Here is a 13,384-nt window from a genome sequence, read left to right on the forward strand (position 1 = left end):
TAAATGGAAGAAGACCCAAATAAGGGTCCTATGGGCTCCTAAGAAGAGAGTGGCTCTCAAACATGCCCACACATGGAGCTCGCACACTCATAAATACGTAGGACCATACGGGGGCCCAAACACATGCAAACAAATAGACACGACACGTACTTGGACACACATACACGACCTATAAAATAAGAAAGATAAACAAAAAATAAATTCAAACCTTCAGGGTCCGTTGACTAGGCCTAGTGCTTTTGATGCGAAACGACGACGGCCGGGATCGAGCGGCGCGTTTCGCGTCACAGGAGAAGATGATGCTATGTGGTGAAATGATGTTCAAAAATAATGCGCGTATGGACGAGCGATACAAGACATCAACAGATAACAGCGTGGATTGGGACGATCACCCTGGAAGAACGATCCGTAGATCAAACTCCCAATGACCCTCGGAATCTACTAGACGTCTAGACGAGAGGGGTGTCCAACGGCCCTGTCAAGTTCAGAATTTAAGCGGTCAGAAGACAGTCCGTTTACCTCAAGAAAGCTCCTATTCTCGTCGATGGTGGTTAATCCTATTTCTGGCGATTCTTTCGTGGCGCCGGGGCAGGGGACGCGATAGCGGGAGACGGCACTGCAAGAAGTAATAATACTGGTTTTAAGACGGAGAGGAGACGAGGATTTGACCTTAGGATCGCTGAGTCCGTGGCGTATCGGGGGCGAGCGATGAGTTGACGGGCCGAAAAACCAGTGGAAGCGAAGTGATATCCGACTCGCCCAGGAGGCCGACGGGAGGCGATGCGGGGACGTGAGAATTCGTGTCAGGGCGTGGTCACGTCACGGTGCCGCTCTTCGGCGAGTAACTTGACGAGGGCTCAGGCTGGTGCCGGCGCCGAGCAAGGAGCCGGGTGCGCGACCAGTCCACCGGATAGCGGAACCCGTGGGTCAGCGGCCCCGTGGCGCGGGTAGGAGGGTCGCGGCCGCGGGTTCAAGGGGAGCCGCGGGTGGAACCGGTGGAGATCAGGCGGCGCGCGGCGTTGGGGCAGTGGCTCGCGAGCGCGGTGGCGCGAGGACGACCGTGCGGTGGCGCGAGGACGACGGTGTGGTGGCGCGAGGACGACGGTGCGGTGGCGCGAGGACGACGGTGCGGTGGCGCGAGGACGACGGTGCGGTGGCGCGAGGACGGCCGTTCGCGGCGGCGGGCGGCGTCGCGGCAAGATCGCGGCGGCCGTGCGGCAAGATCGCGGCGGTCGTGCGGCAAGACCGCTGGCGGCGGCCGGCGCGGACTGCGCGGGATGTTGGCGAGGCTGCGTAGGGGTTTGGCGGGGTTCGGAAAGATCGTGGACGGGTGAGGTTGGAGAAGGTCAAGAAGATGGCGGAGCAATGGGTGGGGAATCAAGAAGGTCGGAACTAGGGGTGGCAGGGGTCAAGGGCGGTGGCGGTGTAGGAGAGGAAGGAGGGAGATCGATGGTTGTGAACAAGAAGGGGGTTGGGTTCAAGAAAAGCGAGGAGTGGGTGGAAGGTAACCAAGAACTGGGTTGAGGAATGATCAAGAACGATGGAGAAGGTGGTCGTAATGGTAGGATGAGAGAGATGAAGATGGAGGGGAGAGATCAAGAACCGGGCGGGGTGGATTCTTGACGAGGTCGCGGGTGTTCCTCCTCGCTGGAGAGAGATATCCCGATGCAGCACAGCGCCTTCGCTTTCTTGAATCTTGAAGGCACCCAGAGTGATCTCAATGGGCACACTCTTGATTCTTGATTGCGACGGCTTCTTGAAATTCTTGACGTGCGGAGTGATCTCGGCAGTGCGGTTGAACACGCGACGCCCGGAGTGATCTCGACGGACGCCGCGAGGGCTCTACTCTCCGGAGTGATCTCGACGAAGAGGTGGGGCTAGCCAAACCCCCTACGCTACGCTACGATAAGGGGGAAGATCTCTGAAAAGACTTTTCAATTTCAAAAACTTCCAAGTAGTCCCTTGGGCATGCCCTCCCCTTATATAGGGAGGAGGGGTGCCAAGGAGACGTGGGGAGAGGTGGAACCATCGCAAGACGTGGTTCGACCTCTCCTTACAAAATGAAAATACAAACTGTAAAATAAAGAGAGACGAGGATGGGCCCTACGATATTGGCCCAATCCCATAATTCGAAATACAAAGAAAGACACATAGAGAGAAAACATAAATCTTGCGAACCTACCCGGAGTACTTAAACCCCGGGTTGCGGACGTCGGCGCGAGCTGTCCGATGGGGCTGCTGGCGTGTCGTCGTCGGGCGTCCCGCAGATGTCGGTGTCGTCGTCTGGCTGTCGTCATCCGGATGGTCCTCCATCAGCTTTGAACGCCGGATTGTGTGCATCATCCCTCACTCGACAAACTAGTCGAGACAGGATCTTTGAAGCTAGATGGTCCCCCATCAGATGAATAGAGAGATAGATATATGGATGGATATATGGATGGATATATAGATGAATAAATATATGGATAGACAGACAGACATACAAACAGATAGATAGATATATAGATAGATAGATAGATAGATAGATAGATAGATATATAGATAGATAGATATATATATGGGCATATACATTGATAGATAAGGATAGACATGTATATATATAGGTAGACAGATATATAGGTAAATAGGTATATATGAAGACAGAGGCAATTTTCATCATCTAAATGAAAGACCAATCCTGTAAATTCATAACGGGTTTCAACAATTACAGACAACCAAAAGATAATGACAATTATCATTTAGCTTCATTATGGACTACCAAAGGACAATGAGAGGTATCATTAATATGACAATGCTTTATTGGATATGAAGGATGATAAATGAAACATGAAGACAACTCATTCATTGGGTTTCTTATAATGGAAAAAATATTTGCAATGAAGTACCTTTGTGAAATTGGTCTGGAAATGATATTGCGCCATGCCTCAATCTCTCTGCTTTCGATCCATCTTTCAATCAGACCACGCATATCTTGGGGCCAGGTTGTGAAGATGCATAAAGAAAAAAGAAAAAAAGGGATGGTGGTAGGGATGGGAAATAGGGAGGGGAAATGCTAGTTAGGGGAGGTGATGCGCCGATGTAGGGAGGAGGAGGGAGGTGAGAAGCAGCCGAAGTGCAATGTAGGAGTAGAGTAGGTCATGCGGTCCGGTCCGATTTTTTTGGCCGACATGCGATTTTTTCGATCGCACAAAAGTGCTGACCGATGTGCGGTTCGATTTTGTGCGCTAAAATTGGACTGCACTTGGCACAAAATCGGCCTTTCGAACATAAATGGACTGCATTGCTTTTTATTTATAGATATGCCCCTCTGCCTCTCTCTCTTCCATATTTCCCTAAGTTGAACCATAGGGAATCCAAAAATGGTTATATATTTATTTAAATATTTTGTTAAACTTCATTTTTTCTGCTAATAAATTTGGAAAAAATATATTAAATTCTATAAAAATTGAGTAGGGTTTATAACTAAAAATAAAGCTATATAACTTTAATTCAGAATAATTTATACCATTTTCATAGAATTATTAGTATTAATTTGATAAAGAAGAAGCACGGGAAGGACATTAGCAAGGACAACAAGGCGCTGGGGAAGCTGAGGCGGAGAGGGCAAAGAGAGTGCTGAGCAACCAGCATCAGGTGCAGCTGGAGATTGAGGGACTGTAAGAGGGGCTGGAATTCTCCAAGCCGCTGACCCGGGCGTGGTTCGAGGAGCTGAACAACGACTTGTTCAGGAAGACCATGGGGTCTGTCAAGAAGGCCACAAAGGACGCCAGCCTAGAGAAGCGCCAGATCGACAAGGTCGTGCTCATCGGCGGTAGCACTCGCATTCCCAAAGTCCAGCAGCTCTTCAAAGACTTCTTCGACGGCAAGGAGCCCAACAAGGGCGTCAACCCCGACGAGGTGGTCGCCTACGGCACTGCCGTCCAGGGCAGCATCCGATTTATTCAATTTAGCGCTATCATCAGTCAGTTATCCAACTCATAGAGCGCTGATGAAGAATGAATGCCTCTAAAATCATTTACAAACACAACAAAAAAGCATAGAAAACCGGAGGTATATGATTCAAAGCCATTTGATTCTCACGCACACCACACGCCAATCAAATTCACGAACAAAAATCATTTTATGGGGGTTCCACTACATGACCTGATAACCATAATCAAGATTCAAGAATTTCATAAATGATCGAGGGTCGAGGAGAAGACACATACAATGGTGGTCGCAAAGCGGAAACGTTCGCGAGGAATGAATCAAGGCCGTCGAATCGGGCACCCAAGATGGTGATTTTCCTGCGGATGGCAGGCGACCGCCGTCTGGCGTCGGCAACAGCGCGGCAGTGCCATTGGCCAAGGACTAGGAAGAAGACGACTAGACGAGCTCTTATCGGCGACCATGACTCCATGAGTGGAAAGACAACGTCATAAAAAATGGGACTAGAATCGCACAATCGCACTGCACAAGGCCCTGGCCGATGTGCGGTGCGATTTATCATAATACTGTTCGATGTGCGGTTCGAGAATTCGAACCGGACCGCACATCGGCCTAAATTCTCACCGGTCGCACCAAAGGACCATCCTATGTAGGAGGGGGGCAGGATGCACCGATCTAGGTATAAAGGGCGACATGCAGCACTTAGGAGGGGGGGATTAGAAGTGACATGTTCATGAGGGGGAATGAGAAGATGGCCAGCGAAGGCCTGTTTTATCTTACTTTCCCGCCACATGTTCATGAATGGTTTGCCAATTTGCGAACCATTCGCAAACTCTTTTTGTATTACAGTAATGTCTTTCATGTTCGTCGTCATTGACGAGTGTTTGCATGTTCACGAATGAAGGCAACTTCTTTTCCAATCCCTATTCATATGATCAAATAATGTTTAGAATCTATGAATCATGACTAAAAAGCATTGGTCAATACACAAAAAAACATCCACATAATTAATCTGGTTGATTTTTGAAACCATACATGGATTCATTTATATTAATTAAGTGAAAGTTTTTCCTCAATATCATCTACTATCTTTCTTTAAAGTCTTCATACAGGTGTTTTTAGGACCAAACACCTTCATCATATGATCAAGATCACAACAATCATCCATGGATTGTATGTCCGACAAGACAATCACACTTCTATGATTTATTTAAGTTCATTGAAACAAATATTTAGTTTTTATTATTATGATGAGATGTTTATAATGAAGTCCATTAATACATGTAATGACCTAGTAAATTATGATGAGATCATAATACAATGATAACTAGTGTTTAAACATGTATCCAAAGATAGTCAAGATGGCTACTAAATAATTTGGACATAATAGCACAATGTGATTATACATATTTGATAAGTATGGCTAATCTTGTGGCCATTAGTGTGGATGCATGAAGGACAGATGGTGGGTGCTCTTTTGAGGAAGAGTTTACATAAGTGACCCATATTAACTCTCAAGTTATATGATATCTAAATGTCAACTAGGTTGACTCATGTCACGCCTTTTCAAGTGATTTGTTGACTTGAGACACCCTGGACATCTCGTGTATGGATGAGTCTACTTTGGTATGGCTTATGAGTCTCTCAACATGAGATTCAAATAAGCCTTTTCTCAGATATAGTCAGAAGTATATAGAGGTGATTGTGGGGTCAAGATGGGATTGTCCGGCCTTGCGATAAGAGGAGATTGGCCCAAGGAAAAAGAGAATTGAATCTCTGGACAAGGTAGTTGGAATATTGAATAAGGTATTGGCCAATGATCTTTGTTCAACATGATTACTACCTGAATGCCAGAGTCGAGTGTGATGACTAACCGTACTCTTCAGTCATTCAGGGTTCTTGCAAAAATAATATATTATATATATGTTAACCAATGATGGTAAATGTCCCATGAAAGGGTTCAAACACTACTCTACACCTTCTAGAGCATGAGGTATAGCTTGGCACCCCATGGCCTGGAAACCTAACCTATCGATTGGGTTAAATATATCCTTGATTAATTAATCTATAAGGTTGTTTCATTATTTTTTTTAGCATTTAAAGTTATTAAGTAGATTGATACCTAGGCATTCAGGGTCACACTCATAAAATTAAAGGACGACAGAAGATATACTTTATATATAACTACTTTTATGAAAATGGTCCAAGTAAGAGGGACACCCATTATACGTGCCCAAGTCAAACATATCTGGGCACCCTCTTTTATTTTAAGACTAACTCTCCAATCATTCCAATAGAGTATATTGATGCAGATAATATCAGTAATATCTTGAAGAAAACATGGAGAAGAAGAGAATATCCAACAGTCCCTTGATCATGTGGATGGGACTAGAGGTTGAGCACTTGAATCGCTAGAAATGACTCTCCCAAGAAGCAAATCGAGGGTGGAACAAGTTCCACAATAGGTACACTATGTTTTAATCGTTAGAGATCAATCTTTTTATTTATTTTAAGCTTGGAATGGATGGAAAGAAGTTCTCCAATCATCCATTAATGGCCCAAAACCCAACATAAAAATCTGTAATATCCAAATTATATTGCATGAATAGCAATGGTTAGGTTATGTACTTAAATATATAATCTCCATAGTATGATATTGGTAACATGCGAGAATAGTCAGTTAAATTAGTCATTTTATTCATATTCTGGGAGTTTATATTGTATTCGTCGCACATGTTCTCATAATTTTATGAGAAATTAAAGGTTTGGTATGAAAAAAGGGTATAATTAAAAATTTTGATAATAATTAAGGCCTGTTAAGTGCATTTTGTTCATTCAGGAAAGATTTTTTATTTTCTTATTTTATCTAGGTCCTAGCGGGCTGAATTGTGCTAATAGGGGCATAAGTGTATGCAGGGAGCGCACGTGATCAGCACTGGACAAATCACAGTTTTGCGCTGATCACCGAATGCAGAGCAATGTGTACGCCCTTATACTCAGATTTGGTTACCTAATGCATACAAAGAAGACACACATAACAAATATTTTGGCCAATCAAAGTGCATATTGCACTCTAGGAACTAAGTCGATCAGTGTGCACACACTCACGTGCAGAGCGTTATAAACCAAATTTTGTGATGGACTTGCCAGGAGGCATCTTGTATTTTCTGGCATATTAAGGAGGGGAACGGAGGAAGGAGCAGGCGTTTTTGATTTCTCGCCCGACAATCTGCCGGCCTGGAGGACACAGAGTGAACAAGAGCTTCTAGAGCAGATTTCTAGCAAAATTTGGAGTGAATTCCATAGATGAAGCCCCTTACTTTTTCCTCAAAAATTCACAGGTTTCGAGCTATGCCTTATGTGCGAAGAAGAAAAAGTTTGACAAATTGATTCAACAATATCTGTGAGTTTATCCAGGTTCTCTTATGCATTTAGCATAGACCTGACCCAAATGTACATATGATTTCAGGTTTTTCCTCATTTTAATATCAAAGTTTTTTTACTAAATTCAAATACTCATTAGTTTATGCTTCAAGTTTCTGTCAATCCAAAGCTACATGGCTCTTATGAAAAAGCTACGTATAACTGCTCTGTTTAATAATCTATTTGACAAAATTTTGTTTAATCCCAGTGGTGGGAGTTAATTGTCAATCATCTATGCTATTTTGGTGTCCAAATTTACATCTATTGTAGTTGATTAGTTGTCTAATAATATTCAGTTCCTGTTCGTTTATGCTTCAAGTTTCTGTCAATACAAAGCTACATGGAACTTAACAAAAAAGCTACATATAACTGGTCCATTTAATAATCTATTTGATAAAATTTTGTTTTATCCCAGTGGTGGGAGTTAATTGTCAATTATCTATATTATTTTGGGGTCCTAATTGAGTAGAGACATAATCAATTTTTTAGTCTATTAAGATTAAGCAAGAATAAATTTGAATTAGCAAAACCGACTCTAGAAATTGCTGATTCCTTAATGTTTCTGATTTTAAATACATGTGTCACAAAATTTATTAACAAGAAATGGTTTAATGAGATCGGTAAACCAAAGTGGCCAGTGCTTCCCATGGATTCAACCCCTTACTACATCCTATACCTACAGAACATACATTAATGGATAAATATAAATTCTACTGCATAAGTCTTAATAATTTAAACAACCACATTAATCAATGTGTATTTGGGACTTTTCAAATATGTAGATGTGAGATTGGCATGATGGCTATATAATTTACCAGGTGTAGAACTCCTCTAGGGTGAGAATGATGCTTCCATGCTGTGCATCCAGAATCACACCATGTAGAAAAGACCTTACTCATATATAAAGTAGTGGCTGACATGTCACATGCTCAATTATATATCAGTACCATGTCAAGTGGTTGCTTGTTCTATTTCTTAACCCAAAATTAACACACATCTGTCGATACTTTTTGTCTCATTGGGTTGAATGCTGAATAAGGGATACCAGCTCTCTAACCCACGATGGAGCTGGTATCCCTTATTCAGCATTCAACCCAATGATATTTCTTAACTTATATTTTTGGTTAGATATTTAATTAGTTGGGTTTAAAAATTAAACGTATTGAACCATTGAAGTTCCTAACATAATGATAATTTGATTTAAAAGCTCACACGCAACAATATTTTGGATATAAGAAGATTTTGATAAAGTTTAAGGTTCTATAACATATTCCCATTAATGCATAAAAGGATAAGAATCTAAATAACATTCACTAATGATTTAATTCTTCAGGGCCCATCCTTCATTTTCCTTCCCTCTAAGGCTTCCCTCATTCTTGATGTGATCATAACAGTGAAACAATGATGTCAGATAGATAACGAGTGTTGGAATAAGAGGTATAGAAGAATACTATGGAATGGGGTTGAATTGGTGTTTTAAATTTTACATGTTATTTTTTTAAAATTTTAGTTTTTATATTCACGGATTACACTTACCACTATTCTCACTTTGAGACAAAGTTATACCCAGGTTCGGAAACCAATCTACGTTGTTTCGTAATCCTGAAAAAAGGAGTCCCAAAGAAACTAGAAAATCTTCTTCCAAAAAGAATAGATTATCTAAGTTGCAAAGAAAATAGGCACTTTTCACACTCTCATTTCACAATACTATATGAAGTTATGTCGATTAGAGATGTGTTAAGCTATTCCTTTTGATTCTTGTCCACAAACATCTTTAAATTGGAAGGCCCAAGCTGGTTGTGATGTAACTAGGGAGGTGGATTAATGGAAATATATGTGGCCTAGAAGCAAATCATACATTCCATATCTCATTCCATGTTCATTAATACAATGAATTCATTGTAGTGCATGTGGGAGACTTATAATGAAGCCCATGAATGCATGATATGACTTACTGAATTATGATCAGATCATACTACAAAGATCTCCAGTCCTTAAGCATGCATGCTAGATATTCGTATTCAAAGGATACTCAAGAAGGACATGGAGATATCCAAACAGAATAGCGCTATCTAATCTCATTCATTAGATGAGAATGACTGATCCCATAGCTATTAGTGTGGATATACTAAGGATTTGCGGTGGGTGCTCTTTAGTGGAAATAATTGATTATGAATCCCTGAATAGTATTATACCAAAATGTTAATACAGTTTATTCATGTCATGGTTGTGTAAGTGGTCCTTAGACTTGAGACACAAAAGGAGCTGATGGGGGACCATCTAACTAGCAAGACGACTGTTCGTGAGCAACTGCGGTGTGAAGCTTGAGTCGACGCTAGAGACCTGAGCTTCAAGTATACAGCCTAGCAACAGGTGGCCATGGTTGTCTTTATTTTCTTTATTTTGTTTTTCTGAATTTTCAGACGGGCCATTGTGTTTTGAGCCTCGTTTGTTATCGTTTTATTCTTGCATGTATTGTTGGACTTTTAGGAGCAAGTCCTCATCACGGGATGGTTTCCACTAACTTGGCCCACTTGGGCATCCTCCTTACATAGTAAATGGAGGCATGCCTAAGGATCCATTTGGAGTTCATTTGAAAATTGAAAGATAGGTTTCTTCATCTGGGCTTCCGCCTTCCTCCCTCTCAAGAGTTATCTATTACAGTTTTCTAGAGTAGTCGTGATCGAAGCCACAATTTCGGCAACCATCATATTCACCGCCGTCGAGCCTTGCCTCCACCAGAAGAATGACCATCGCCGCCAAGCACGCGCTTGACTCCTCTGAGGCTCACGCCACCAGGTTGAGCCCACCCGAGATCGCCAAAGGCCATGTCACTCGATGACCCCATATCCTAGCACCCGTAGAAGGTCTTCTTCGTGCATTCGCCCAGCATGTTTTGTCATTGCATCATCATCACCATGTAAGATCTACATATAGGCATGCAAAGTACAAGCAGACTGTCGACTCGAATAGCCGACTCCAAGTGTCTGATGTGGGGAACTGTGTGTTGGTGAGAATTCAGCCAGAGAGTTATTCTCCCGGGTCGTCCAAAATGCTACATGTTCATAGTGTCGGCCTGTTCTCAACCCCCCAATGAGTTGGCAGACACGCCTATGTCGTCAAAGTCCCGCCTTCGTGGGGGACCAGCTCCACGTTTAACATGGGGGGGGGCCCATCCTGTACCGAGCCCCTTCTCTCCCCTCCAACTTGGCCTTTCTAAACCCCTTCAATGTGAGTGAGTTTGCCGCGACCACTTCCCCGGTGATTTCACCCGATTGGCATGATTCAGTCGATTGTATACTGCTTGGGGTACTTAACGATGCTGAGGACGGGGTACCGCAAAGGCTCTTACATGTAGGTGCAGACGACCCGATAATCAGGGAGAGCGATCTATGCCAACGATGGCCAGGACCTTGCTAGCCGCCGCTGCCAGCTACCCCAACTCGACGGAGCCGGGTCTTTTGACCCCAGGAGGATTGATGGCACACGCCATCCCAAACTGTTGACGATGTCATTCGCGTTGCCCGTCGCTGTTGTCGACAGCTGGGTGAAAGCATGCTCATTATCGCATTTTGATTTTCATCATTTTCGTTAGTTGTATTTTGTGTTTTTTGCACTCATCATTTGTTTTCATCGCATTGCGACGCATCCCGTATGTCTGTTTTCGTCGTCATGGGGAGGGGCCCCTAGTCCTTTCCCTTTTTCTTTTTATGTTTTAATTTTCTTTTATTTTGTAATGGGGACCCATTGTATAAGGGCCCCCTAATGGACCTAATTCCCTTCTGTTGACCCATTAAGGGGGCCCAATTGACCTCCCCCTTTATAAGGGAAGAGGAGGCGCCCTAAGGGGTCAGACAAGGAAGAATTGAATTAGAGCTTGTTTTGTTTGTTTCTAGTCTCCCCCTTTGTCCAGAGAAGAGATATCAGAAAGGGAGGGGAGAAGAGGAAAATCGAGAGGGGATAGGAGGAAGAACCTACCTGCCTGCAGATTATTCTACAACCTATTCTTAGGGTGGACATATCGGCTTCTCACTGGGCAAAATTAGATCTCAATTTGCCTGACGTCCACAATTTCTGAGAGATTTTCCTCAACGATTGCCCGATCGACACCATCGCAAGTAGAGAATTCTTCACTATTTTGCAAGTCTAAACTGAATTGGAATCAGCAATTCATTCCAGGGGAAGTGCCGGTCAAATTCGCTGGATGTTCAATATCTTAAGCTTCATGCGGCCGTCAACAAGCGTGTTGGAAATTCCTCTAGTCTAACGACCTATTCCCGATACACCAGGGCGGCCGGTGGGAATAGGCGCCGTTGGGCGATTTGTCTCACGTGGGAGGATGATTTTAGCTGTCTTGAACAGGTCATGTGGCCATTGATGCGGCAAGCCTTTTGGGATCGGTCTCGCTGTCAAGCCATCTCATGATGACAGGTCACAGCAAGCCAGACCCAACGGCACGCAGCCGCCTTCTGTCAACAAGCCACCTTACCATACGCCATCATCACAGCTCACACCATCATTATCGTCGGTTTCCCAAACACCTGTCATCGTTCAAGGAATGCCCTGAAGTTCTATAAATCCTATCCACATGTACTCATAAACTATCTCCTTCTTCTCCTTCTGAATTCATATTTTCCATTTGTGTTATCTGTCGAGCTCTGGGTCGGTGAATCCCCTCTTCACCTCCTCTCTCATTCTCCATCTCTCTTCCAACATTCTCAACACTCGCCACCACTTCTCGACTCAGCCGATCACTCAGCCCGACGCGTTGAGACTCATCCTGGAGTTAGCAACGGCCGACTCGAGGAGGCCAGGCACCGGATCGTGGCTGCCAACGCTTGAGGGATGGTCAAATAACGTCGACCTGAAGGATTTGGCGCTGTTATTCCGCTCTTGGGCAACTGAGCAGTCAATGCAACTGCTCACGACTTGAATTGGGCTGCCAGCAAGGCACGTCGGAGGCTACCGGTCCTCCAGGGCTCCAACCTTGATTCTCACCAGATTGAGCACCTCCAAGTGACCACACTACGCCGGGAATCACTACACTGGGGTTAGTGTTCCCTAGTGATGTGTGATCTCTGGTGACCAACCACACCACCCGCCAGCCATCGCGCCACCAGACAAGTATTTTTGCCTCGAAGGCAAACCAACCCGTTGTCCCCCGCTCGCCGCAGCTGCCCCACCGTGTCGGTGATGTGCATCTACCACCGACGGGCTGACTACGATCCGTTGCTGGCTGGAGCAGCGACCACTGCCACTATCTCTTCCTCTCCTCCCCTTGCCTGTACCATCGCTCCGGCATCACACCGCATGTCGAGCTGCTGTCAGCTCTCCGGCACTTCTCCGCCACACCCGCTCTGACCGCCGTTATCGTCGACGACCCCCTGCACAACGAGCCACCTTGACGATGAGGTACGCAGTCCTCTCGCTTGCTCATTAATTTATTCGTTGCAGAATGCTTTCATCTTGACTCCACTGCGCTCGGCCTAGGTAGGTGAGAGGGGAAAACTGAGAGAAACTACGACATAATTGAGCATCTTATCGGTATGGATGAGCCAGTCCGTTACGTGCGAGCCCTATGGATTGATTTCATTCGACCGTAGATGCCCTTGTCGCTTCGATGAGGTTCGAGAGGCAACCGTTGCCGTCACTCGATGACCCATCCAAGCTCAGAGCTTGGTGCTTCCCTCTAGTCTACACCTGCACGTACGACACGTAGGATGCACCTTTCATCCGTCGTAGTTACATCTACCCATTAGGGTTCATCAGTCGGACGACGACACCGTCGACATTCAATACCACTATCTATTTCGGTACCGAGCTATCATACGCGGTGCCGACCGGACGACATCCTCAACAACGTCCGCCATCACTCGGGTTGTGTCGCTACATCTAGACGCCACATTCTTCCTCATCTCAAGGAACCTAAAAATAATAGATCTGATCTATAAGTGACTTGACCAATGGTTTTATGAATGTCATTTTGGCTCAATTCAAAGTCTTTTGCTGGATGAGTCGCTTTAGTTTCATTTAA

The 13,384-nt window shown here is 44.5% G+C and overlaps 1 long non-coding RNA gene across 1 annotated transcript; it reads right to left on the reverse strand.

Annotated features, from left to right (window-relative positions):
- Positions 1–3,507: 3,507 nt before the first annotated feature.
- On the reverse strand, positions 3,508–4,469 carry LOC144703127 (uncharacterized). Its single transcript, XR_013581478.1, has 2 exons — positions 4,209–4,469; positions 3,508–3,913 (listed from the first exon to the last, which is right to left on the reverse strand). It is a non-coding gene; the product is annotated as an uncharacterized LOC144703127 (long non-coding RNA).
- Between the last annotated feature and the right edge of the window lie 8,915 nt (positions 4,470–13,384).

Source organism: Wolffia australiana, chromosome 5 (genome assembly GCF_029677425.1).
Source record: "Wolffia australiana isolate 7733 chromosome 5, ASM2967742v1".
Lineage (NCBI taxonomy): Eukaryota > Viridiplantae > Streptophyta > Magnoliopsida > Alismatales > Araceae > Wolffia > Wolffia australiana.